This window comes from Oryctolagus cuniculus, chromosome X, assembly GCF_964237555.1.
Source record: "Oryctolagus cuniculus chromosome X, mOryCun1.1, whole genome shotgun sequence".
In the NCBI taxonomy this organism is placed as follows: Eukaryota; Metazoa; Chordata; class Mammalia; order Lagomorpha; family Leporidae; genus Oryctolagus; species Oryctolagus cuniculus.
In genome coordinates this window covers 89,718,385-89,730,477 of record NC_091453.1, presented here as the reverse complement: position 1 = coordinate 89,730,477, position 12,093 = coordinate 89,718,385, and positions in this window count along the sequence as shown.

The window sequence follows — 12,093 nt, the reverse complement described above, 5'->3', positions numbered from 1 at the left end:
CTGGAGAGTCTTGGAGGGGAGGGAGGAGGGAGACCGGTAGAAGATGTTTCCCTCCCTCCCACCTCCCCCCTGCATGCACCCTCCTAAAGCAGCAATTTAAAGGCACAGTCGCCAGCAGCTGGAGGGGGGTTCAGAGCAATGGCCGTGTGCCGTGTGCCGGGGAGGAGCCTGGGCTGCCGCCGCCGCTGATCCCCCGGAGAGGCAGAGGTGCCCTGGCCAGCCTCTAACTCTCCAGCTGGAAGAGTGCAAGCAGGCAGCCTGCTCCCCACCACCACCCCCACTCCCCCAACAGCTTTTCTTTCAGCCTGGAGTCAAGCCGGGGCTGATGTTTTAAGAGGGGTGGGAAGGATCTGAGAGGGTTTAGGTGGAGCCACTGGGTGTTCTCAAGCTCACAGCTTCAGGTCCCAGAGGAGGCAAGAAGGAGGCTGAGGGCGGGGGTGGCTTTCCCCCCATCCTCTATGTAGGTGGAGGCACAGACTATGAGGGACTCTGGAGCCCTCCTCAGATGTGGCCCTATGTGCCTGCCCCCAGCCCCTTCAGCTGGGTGCTTGTGCGTTCTTTCCCCTGCCCGCCTCGATCTCTTGCTCCCTCCTTGATCCCTCCCTCCCTCCCTCCCTCAGGTCGTGCCTGCAGAGCTTGGGACCCTGTCTAGCTCTCAGAATCCCTCTCTGACACCCCTTCCTCAGCCCTGCTTGTGGGGAGGCAGAACTGTCACAGGCAGGGGGTGGGCTGGGACACAGCAGGCTTGGCACGTGTCAGGGGAATGGCAAGGGGGCCAGGGATAGTGAGTAGCAGCCCTCAGCCCTAGAAGGAGGAGAGAAGCCAAGCGGAGGGTTGCCCTCCTCCCCTGCCTTTGCCATCAGCTTCCAGCGTCCAGGTGCTCCCACAGCCTCGTTTTCTTCTGCCTAGCCCATTCCCAGAGTTCCCAGGAGTGCCTCTTCCTCCCACCCCCCCCACTCCATTCCTCTGCTCCTGCCTCTCTCCCTGAAGTTTTCCCTCACCTATCCCCTCTCCATCTCAATCTCCCTCGAGGTGTCTTCTAGGAATCTTACCCTCTTCTGGGTCTGTCACCCTCTTCTCTTCTCCCTCATTTTCTCGCCATTCACGTTTTCTCTCTCAATCTCTCCCCTCTCCCTTCACAGTCACTCTCTCCTCCTAAGTGACAGCAGGGAGGTTTCATTTCTTTTTCAGTGAAAATCTCTCTGACCAGCTCTGCTGAGTGTGAATGCGTCTTGGGCCAGGGTTCTGTGCCACCTTACGGGGCCAATGTCAGAGCTGACTGCAGCCTCCCCAGCCTTGCCAGTGAGTGGTTTGAGGGGATTGGAAGCTCTTCTTTGAGGATCCATTGGTAACACAGAGGACTTAATAACAAGGCAGCCGTGGATGCATCTTGTGTAGCATCTCCTTTTTGACTGTGTTGTTAAGGAGGAGAAATCTTCAAACCACAAATGGAAGGGAAAGAACAGGATTTTGAACAATACACACTAAGATATTGATGAGTAAGCAGAGCTTTTGGAATGGGAACTGAGACCATTACAAGCCTCAAATGAGGCCTAGATGGCCTGTAAATGCAAAGTGCGGATTATCCCAAACACATCTGCAGCTGCCCTTTCACCTGCTCCCCTTTCTGCTTTGTCTCCCTTAAGCATACCCATCCCCACTCTGTGGGCAGGGACTGCCCAGGCCCCGGAGCTGGAGGGAACATTCTCCTCCTTTGTGTAGTTCTCTCTCTCTCCCTCCCTCCCTCCCTCCCTCTCTCTGCTTCTGCCTCTCTGTAAATCTGCCTTTCAAATAAATCAGAGAGAGAGAGGGAGAGAGAGAGAGAGGTCTTCCATCTGCCGGCTCACTCCCCTAATGGCTGGAGCTGGACTGATCTGAAGCCAGGAGCCTGGAGCTTCTTCCGGATCTCCCATGTGGGTGCAGGGGCCCAGGCACTTGGGCCATCCTCCAGTACTTTTCAGGGCCATAGCAGAGAGCTGGATTGGAAGAAAAGCAGCCAGGACACAAACTGGTGCCCATATGGGATGCAGGCACTGTAGGCTGTGGTTTTATCTGCTATTTATTTGAAAGGCAGAGTGACACGCAGAGAGTGAGATGCAGAGAGAAAGAGATCTTCCATACCCTGGTTCACTTTCCAAATGGCCTCCACAGCCAGGGCTGGGCCAGGCTGATGATAGGAGATAGGAGCTCCATCCGGGTGTCCACTGTGGGTGGCACGGACCCGAGGACCTGGGCCATCACCCACTGCCTTCCCACATAAGTTAGCAAGAAGTTGGTTGGGGAAATGGAGGAGCGGAGACTCAAACCAGCACTCCGATATGGGATGCAGGTGCCACAACACTTGCCTTTACCTCTGACAAACATGATCACATCATCCCACAGCCTCAACAGTTCCCCATCGCTCTCAGGCTGCAGTCCAAGACCCTGTGTGATCTGGCCACTCTTCGCACCCCCCTGATGCACCCAGACGTTCTTGTCCTGCCTTGCCATTTCCCGGTATTTTCACATTTGCATGTATTTGCTTTGCTCAGAGCACGCTTGCCTCCACTCTTACCTTTCTGGAATGAGTTCTGTTGTCATGTGCTCGAGGAAGGCTTCTTGAGCTGAGCTACCGTCGGGAGGTGTGAATTAGAGACCCTCACCATCCTCCGCACAGTGTGCTCCGTCTACCATGGTCGCCTGCTTCTTGCCTCTCACCCCTACTATAACATGAGCTCCCCAGAGCACAGGCACAGTCTCCCAGCAAAGCCCCAGCATGGAATCAAGAAGTTAGGGAGCGTCTGGTCAAAGATGCGTCCTGGGCACCCAGGGATACTTCCTTGAGTTGAGTGCCTCTGCGTGTTTCTCTGTCAAAGCTGAATGGTGAGTCTCTCTCTCTCTCTCTCTCTCTCTCTCTCTCTCTCTCTCTCTCACACACACACACACACACACACACACACACACAGAGAAAGCCAGCATGAGGGATTGGTAATGAGGAGAACGAAGGAAGGAAGCAGTTTTCATTGCTTTGCCCCTTAGGCTTGTGGCCTCACACTCAGTCATCCGGAATTCTTGGCTAATGGAAGGTATAGGCCCCTGAGCACTGCTTCATTGTCTCGGGTCTCACCTCCTGAGTGCCCCCATGGGATCCCTAAGTGCTGACAGCATAGCAGGGACAGCTTTCTGGCAGGAAAGAGTCCCTTCTTGTGAGAGGCTGCAGCAATGAACAAATGTCTGGCTGCCATGAACAAGAGAAGCAGCTTTTCTCAGGTACTGGAAGCACAAGGGAGACCAAGAGCGAGTTGACAAGCAGCAGGGGATGTCCCTATTCAGAGTTCCCCCCAGCGAGTTCTCTAGGTTTCCCTGTACCGAAAGGAAGCTACAGTCTCTAAAGATGACCTCGGCATCAGTGGCCTGTGCTGTGGCGTAGTGGGTTAAAGCCCCGGTTTGCAGAACCGGCATCCCATATGGGTGCTGGTTCGAGTCCTGGCTGCTCCACTTCCAATCCAGCTCTCTGCTATGGCCTGGGAAAGCAGTAGAAGATGGTCCAAGTGCTTGGGCCCCTGCACCCATGTGGGAGACCTGGAAGAAGCTCCTGGCTCCTGGCTTCAGATCGGCTCAGCTCCGGCAGTCGCAGTCATTTGGGAAGTGAACCAGCGGATGAAGACCTCTCTCTCTCTCTCTCTCTCTCTCTGGCTCTGCCTCTCTGTAACTCTGTCTTTCAAATAATAATAATAAAAAAAGATGACCTCAGCATTTTCTGCTGTGGGAAGGGTACAGAATTGGCCCAGTCTTTGCCACCGTAACTTTTTCTTGTCTCATTACCAAACTACAGCCTCTGGGAATCTCCTTGTTCCAAAATCTCCGTGTTCTACTTCCTGCTTCGCAATTGGCTGCCACACTGGCCCCCAGAACTGGCTTGATTGCAGTGTTGGAGGTGGTGTCAGAACTACAACAGGCAACATGGTTTTCAGGATCCAAGATTTTATTGCATCATGAAAAAAAAAAAAAACACTACTGAGTTGCTAAAAATGGATTAAGCCTATTTTCATAAATGTTTCATTCCAGGGAAGAGTCTGTCACATTTCAGCCCTATGCAGGGAAAATGGCAACTGCACCCTGCTGACAAGCAGTCTTCCTAAACCCTGTCCGAGGAGCAGCTTGTGTGTGCTGGGATAGGCATCGTTTGGTAAATGCCCTGATGTCTAGAGCCCTAGGGCTGCACTGGGGCGGGAGGCAAAGTTGGAGAAGCATTTGGCACACCTTCCTGGACCCAGTTCCAATGGCCTGGCAGCATGGCTCCCTTCCAGCCAATCTCACCTATTGCTGACGGGTTTGAAAGGTAGGCTGTGTCTCCAATCTGAGGAAGCTCTCAGAGCTTTAGCTCCTTTTTAGAGACGTTGTGATGAGAAGTTGGAAGGGATTTGAAATAAAGGACAGATGCCTTTTTAAAAAATCTGCTGACGATGACCCGGGTGTTTCAGTTGGATCTCTAAGGAGCAAAGCTGCATCTTTTTGCTGCATGTGGATTTTTCTTTTCAGGGTCATTTTCAGCTTTCAAGGATGTGGTCGTTTACTTGCAAGCAGGGGCTCCCCTTCTGGTGTTCAGGAGCATGGGTGACAGAGGCAGAAAGGTTTTTCAGTCTCCAAGGTTAAGGAGATGAGGCGGCTGTGTGATGGGGCCAGTAAAGGTGTGGGAGTTGCTCAGCCCTACACTCAGCCGGAGTAAGGAAGAAGGACAAAAAGGCAGATGTGTGAGGCACGTTCTGTGTTTTCCTCACTTTCCTGGTTCAAGTACCAGGCTTCCTTCTTCTTTATAGAATGTTTCAGGCCTGAATTTTGCCAACAAATCCTGAGGCATCTGAACTTGGAAGAGGCACAAGATGTTACCTGAGCTTCTCCTAGTCCCTCAAGGCAAACCAAGTGTCAGCAGTATGTTAGCACCTGTGAACCATGGGCCTTGCCTCTGTGACTGGGCTGTCTGTTCTATGTCCAGGAGCAAATGGGAGCGTGGGGCTCTGGCTAGGGCATGTGCATTGACTGGACCCTTAGAATTATTACCCATCTCATCAACCACTTCACAGCAATTCACTAGTCATGCAGAAGAGTTTCATTAAGGTTTCCACAACGTTTGCATGGACTTGTCTCTTGGCTCTCATAACTGCAATATTCCTGTTCGGAGATGACAGCACCATGTCACGCCTCTTCTCAAAGGTAAATTGGTTTTTGCTTGTGATCATGCTCATGAATATTTTATTTCACTCATTTGGGGATTGCGATAATCCATGCTGTGTAAGGCGTGAAATTCTTGCATAACGTAAAAGCAAAAGGATTCAGAAAAATGAATAAATATTTGCTGTGTGGAATGGATGTCATTCCCACCAATTCACGCATGCATTCAACAAATGTTTATTGAGTGAAAATTATACACCAAATGTTCTAGGTGCTGCAGATACATTTTGTGAATAAAGCAGATAAAGTCCAGGCCCTCAGGTAGCTTACACTCTCCTCAGTTAGTAATAGAATTCCTTCCCAAAGAAGGCTTCTGCATGGGTCATCAACAGCACCCCAGGGCCCAAGAGCCTCTCACAGCATTTGAGCAGGGCATTTATTACAGAGCCTAACAAACAGACCACTTTTCAGCAGGTGGTAATAGGCGTCATTTCCATCCTTCCCAGAATCTGGCTGCTAGTCACCACTCAGAGGTCATCACACCCTCCCACAACGGTTTTCTTCCAATAATCCAACCCTACATTATCCATGAGTCAGAGTCCTATTAGTCCTTTGTCAGCAGTGTTAATATGTGCATTCCTCACTAGGAGAGTTAGGTGGCATTAACGGCACTCCTAGCTGTGATGGTTTCCAATTATTTGGGATTTTTTTCCTCTCTCTCTCTCTCTCTCTCTCTCTCTCTCTCTCTCATTCTCCTTCCCTCCCTCCCTTTTGTATTTTTTTCCTTCCCTTTCTTTTTTTGAAAAAACTTATTTGAAACATACAGACACACATAGATAGATGATAGATAGATAGATAGATAGAGCGAGAGAGTGAGTGAGTGAGTGAGAAAGAGAGAAAAATCTTTCATCTGCTGGTTCACTCCCCAAATGGACACAATTGCTGGGGCAGGGCCAGGCTGCAGCCAGAAGCCAGGAACTCCACCAGGGTCTTCCACCTGGATTGCAGGACCCAAGCACTCAGGCCATCTTCTGCTGCTTTCCTAGGTGCATTAGCAGGGATGTTGATCAGAAGTGGAACAGTCGAGACTTCCACTGGCACTCATATGGGATGCTGGCATCACAGCAGTGGCTTAACCCACTGTACCAGACACCAGTCTCTTTTTTTCCAGTCTGTATTTTTGTCTGTTCTCCTGTCTTGTCTTCTTCTTTTTGATTTTGCCATGAGTAGATTAAAGTCAGCTGCACTAGGACACGGGACACTTACCTAAGGAAAAGTTTGGTTGGTGACTATGTAGAATTATGCAGAGGAGTGAGTGTTTGTCTTAGCAGCTAAGATGCTGGTTAAGATGCCTGTGTTCCACACCAGAGTGGCTGGGTTTGAGTCCTGGTTCTGGCTTCTGATTCCAGCTTCCTGCTAATGTGCCCCTGTGAAGCAATGGTAATGGCTCAAGTACTTGGGTTCCTGCCACCCATACAGTATCTGCACTGAGTTCCTGGTTCCTGCCTTTGGCCTGGCTAAGCTCTGGCCATTATAACCATTCCAGGAAAGAATCACTGCATAGGAACAATCTCTCTCTGTCTCTGTTTCTTGTCATCTCAAATAAATAAAATTATTAAGGAAAATAACAGCACAGCAAGCTGAATTTGTATTAATAAAATCAATCATATACATATAGTTAAGTTAGCACATTCTACATACCATTATTTACCATTATAAATGATGCATTAGCTTTTTAAAAGATTTATTTATTTATTTGAAAATCAGTTACAGTGAGAGAAGGAGACAGAAAGAGAGAGAGAGAGAGAGAGAGAGAGAGAGAGATCTTCCATCTGCTTGTTCACTCCCCAAATGACCACAACGATTGGAGCTGGGCCAGGCCGAAGCCAGGAGCCAAGAGCTTCCTCTGGGTCTCCCACGTAAGTGGCAGGGGCCCAGAGACTTGGATCATCTTCCACTGCTTTCTCAGGCACATTAGCAAAAAGCTGAAAAAGAAGTGGAGCAGCCAGGACTCGGACCAGCACCCGTATGGGATGCCAGCACTGTAGGCGGAGGCTTAACATGTTGTGTCACAGCTCCAACCCCGATGCACTAGCTTAACCTTGGATACTTGTATGGTTCATTGCCTATGCACGTGTGTGCATGCAAACACACAGAGTTCTGTTTGATAATCTGAAGGCGGTGTCCCTGCGGCTAGCAATTATTATCCAAGAGTGTGACTGTGGCCAAAAAGTTAGGGTATGATGAGTAATCCTTTTCTTTCTGATTGCAAGTGGACCTTGTTCTTTGACTTGTGGCTGTGGCTTCTACCTTTACTGTACTAATGAAGCCCCTCTAGCCACAGTCACTTAGTCAGAATAATTGGAATCCCTAGCTCAGGTACCAAATTGAACTGCTTCTTTTTGGACCGGGGCATGGGCAGGGGGAGAAGGAGAGTTATTCGTTTTTGCTAAATTATGCTGCATATAGCCCAAAGCGACAGATTCTAATAATGACAGGCACTCCGAAAGAGCCAGCAGAGACGCTAATCAGACAACAGGCCACTCCAGACCTCAGCATGTCAGACACACCAGCTTTTTCTGCCACCCGCTCCTGCACTGTCAGCAGCAGTGTCGTCAGACGCCGGCTGGCGCTTTGAGGATTCTGACTTCTCTTTTCTGCCCATTCCCAGCTTCTTTCTGTAACCTTCACACTGCCTTTCTTCCATGCGTTACATCCCACGTGTTCTCTAATCCCCTCACTTTCCACAGCCGTGTGCCCACTGCTGAGTCAAAGGCACGTGCCGCTTCACAACTGCAGACCCGGTGCAACTAGCCTCAATTATGGTCCGGTTTCAAGGGAGACAAATAGGATGCTGAGGTCTTGACATTTTCAGGCAAGCAGTAGTAGCAGCCAGGAAGTCTGCTCAGTTGCAGCACCTTAAGGAAAAGCACGCAGGATGTCAAATCATTCTTCATGTAGACAACCTGGTCTATAACAGTAGAACAGAGTAGAAGAGGACCACTTACAAGGCTCACTGAGTGGGGATGAGCGTTTTAGCACCTCAGACAAGTGCCCAGGAAGAAACTGGAAGTGAGGACAGGGGAGTGCAGCTCATCCTGAGCTGCTGGCGGGGGAGGATTTGAAGTGGCTCCTTTTTTTTTTTTTTTTTTGATGGCTCGGATTCTGGTAGAAAGTTTGTTGAGATTCAATATCAAGTAGCAACCGGCAAGAGTCAGAAGATTTCCAGGGAATATTATTAGAGATAAACCTCAGACCAGAGACCAAATCCTGGATAAGCTGATATTCAGTGCTAAGAAGGCAAGTGCCTGGGGAGTTGTAGCTCGTGTTAATTGTGTTAACCGAATCTGGTGTAGAACCGAGTCCATCACAGACTATGATGACCCCCAAACCCACTCTCTCATCCCTTTACATTAAGAGAATTCTCAAGATTCAGTTACTATTTTTTATAAAGATTTATTTATTTATTTGAAAGGCAGAGTCAGTGAGAGAGGGAGACACACAGAGAGAATCTTCCATCCACTGGTTCAATCCCCAAATTGCCATGATGGTTGGAGCTGGGCTGATCCTAAGCCAGGAGCCAAGAGCTTTTTCTGAGTCTCCCACATGGGTGCAGAGGCCCAAGGTCTTGGACCATCTTCTATGGCTTTCCCAGGCCACAGCAGAGAGCTGGATCAGAAGAGGAGCAACTGGGTTTTGAACTGGCGCCCATATGGGATGACGATGCCACAAGAAGCAGCTTTTACCCACTACGCCACAGCACCAGCCCAGATCTACTTACTGCTAATGAACAGTTTCTGGCATTCAGGTGAGTCCAAATTGTTGGAGGTGGGGAAGATTCTTTGTTCCAAGTTGTGGGATACATAACAATTATTAGACACATTTCAGTATCTTTAACCATTCATGTTAATCTGATTTGCTTTTATTTGTTCCTTATTAGATTCATTTTATAGATGGGAACATGAAGACCCACAACACTATGCTTTTCTATCTCCTGCACCCCACATTTTGTACCTCCGTTCTCATCACACCTCTACTTGCTCACATATAATTATATCATGTTTACATGTTGGTAAGAATCAAGCCAACCAATAAGATAGGCTAAATAAAAAATGATACCAGGCTCCATTTTTCAGTTAATGCCCAGGAAATATTTAGGTGTCTGTGTCTTGTGCAATTCCACACTCACTTTGCACTTACTTAGACCTCTACTCACCAGCACATTCAGAGTGTCATCTTCCAAAGATGACCTGAGGCCCCCTGAGACCCAGCAAGGGTAAAGGTTGCCATCTTCCTTCACAATGAATACTGTCCAGTGGGACAACAGGAAGTCCAGGCTGATTGATTCATTATGGAACTTGATTCTGCCATACAGTTCTTCCTGGTTTCAGCAGGTGAGCAGAGAGTGTGGAAAGAACAAGCATTCCGCTTTCCTAGGAATTCAAAGCACCCTGGAGACATTTTGCAATAAGAAACTACTCTTTCTCCAGCCTGCATTCCGCAGAGCATGGTCACAGAATAGGCCTTTTTTTTTTTTTTTAAACAAAGGTCAGATAAGTTGGCTATCAAGTCAGGAGACAAAGCCAGCTGGGGCTTATCCCCCAAGTGGCTGCTCTAGTCAGTGGAAAAGAAACTGGATCGTTAAAATGTTAAGGGACAGTGAATAGACATCATCAATACCTCCTTCCAAATCAAACTTCATCCTCTCAGCCACCAGACTGAATGGATGAACTGCTCACGGTGGATATTTGTTTTCTAAACGGCTTGCTTCTTCCTTGCTCCACGGCCTCCTGCCTCTGTTGCCAACCCATTTCACTCCTGCTCTGTAGCTTGGCTGACCTCTGCCATGAGCAGAGGTGGCAGCAGCTTTGACTGTTCTCTTACATGATTCAGAAATTCCTTGGGATTTACATTTGATGCCCAAAACATATTGATCTGATGACCAATGGGCGATAAGACTGAAATTCAAGAGCATGGCCTTGCGTGGGGCAAAGAAAGAAGGGCTAGAATTCCCCCTGCCCCGGGAAAATTTCAGACAAACCTGCCAAGTTTGAAGTGGCTGGAAATTAGAGATGAAATCAAAATGACTCTTTTTGAAGGCTTTGGAAAGGACTAGAAGAGACCCTAACAGGCTCAAGATGGTCTAGCGATTTGCTGCAGAACTTGGATTAGGTTTCGGGAACTTTGGCTGCAACTCAGCTGCTCCCCCTCACATCGCTGCCTTCCATCCAAAGCCCAAAGTGGTCCTTTGTTTTGTGCTCTGTGACATTTCCCTATGCCCCGCTGCACAAGACACACATGCGCACACCTGCATTTTGTAGTCAGGAACTCTTCTGGGCAGAACACGGATAGACCCAGGAAATTTGGCCTTCCCGAGTTCCTACTTTGCAGTAAAGATGTAGCAGTACGGGCCAAGAGAACTCCTTTCTTATTAAGCCACAAGTCAGCTGAATTATGCACACACAGCTGCTTCCCTCACTGTTTACTCAGTAATTTATCCTTCTAAAAATCAGAGCTGAGGAGAGACAAAAAGACAAGAGAATAAGGGGGCAGAGAGCAAGAGTGTGAAACAGAAATGGCTTCCTCACACAAGCCCTTTCTTTAATCTCTGTTCTATGAGACCACCTTCCCTGGAAAACCTGGCTCTACCTTGTCCCCATATAATTTTTTTAAAGATTTATTTATTTATTTGAAAGAGTTACACAGAGAGAGAAAGAGAGGCAGAGAGAGATAGAGAGAGAAAGGTCTTCCACTGGCTGATTCACTCCCCAATTGGCCGAAACAGACAGAGCTGCACTGATCCAAAGCCAGGAGTCAGGTGCTTCTTCCGGGTCTCCCACGCGGGAGCAGCATCTTCTGTTTTTGTTTTTGTTTTTTGACAGGCAGAGTGGACAGTGAGAGAGACAGAGAAAGGTCTTCCTTTGCCGTTGGTTCACCCTCCAATGGCTGCCGCAGCCGGCGCACCACGCTGATCCGATGGCAGGAGCCAGGTGCTTCTCCTGGTCTCCCATGGGGTGCAGGGCCAAGTACTTGGGCCATCCTCCACTGCACTCCCTGGCCACAGCAGAGAGCTGGCCTGGAAGAGGGGCCACCGGGACAGAATCCGGTGCCCTGACCGGGACTAGAACCCAGTGTGCCGGCGCCGCAAGGCGGAGGATTAGCCCAGTGAGCCACGGCACCGGCCTGGGCTATCTTCTATTGCTCTCCCAGGCCACAGCAGAGAGCTGGACTGGAAGAGGGGCAGCTGGGACTAGAACCGGCGCCCATATGGGATGGCGGTGCTGCAGGCGGAGGATTAACCCCTGTGCCATGGCGCCCGCCCCGCACTCCCATTGTTTTATCAGTAATGTTCCTACGTAGAAGTGAGGCTGCCTCTGTGAAGCTGACCCTTCTGCATTAGACACCATGTTAGCTACTTCCACAGCCACACTTCTTGTCAATTCAGAAGTGCTGGTATCCCCAGAAAGCAGCTCAGAGAGGGCAGGTGGAGAGGCAGGCCTCACAGACAGGGCTTGTACCACGTGACTGTCTTTCCCCCACGACAGCTGCCTCGGGATAGGCTGAGCAGAGTCTGATTAATTGGGCATACTGGCTACGTGTGTGTCAGATGAGTGAATGAATGATCTCACTGTCTGAAGAAAGAAAGGCTCACACGAGGGCTCCTCCATGCCTGCCTTTCCCCCTTCTGCTCCTAAGCAGAAAGGCAGATTGATTGTCCAGAACCTTCTTACTGACCAGACACCTTCAAATAATGCTGATAAAAGGGCTTCCCAAATCTCCATTCCTGTTCAATGACCTAGGTCAGGATCTTCATCCTGAAACCTCTTGTGAAAGTAGCTGTGAGGGGCTGGCGCTGTGCTGCAGTGGGTTAAGCCACCTGTGAGGCCAGCCTTCCAGCTGCTCCACTTCTGATCCAGCTCTCTGCTAACATGCCTGGGAAGG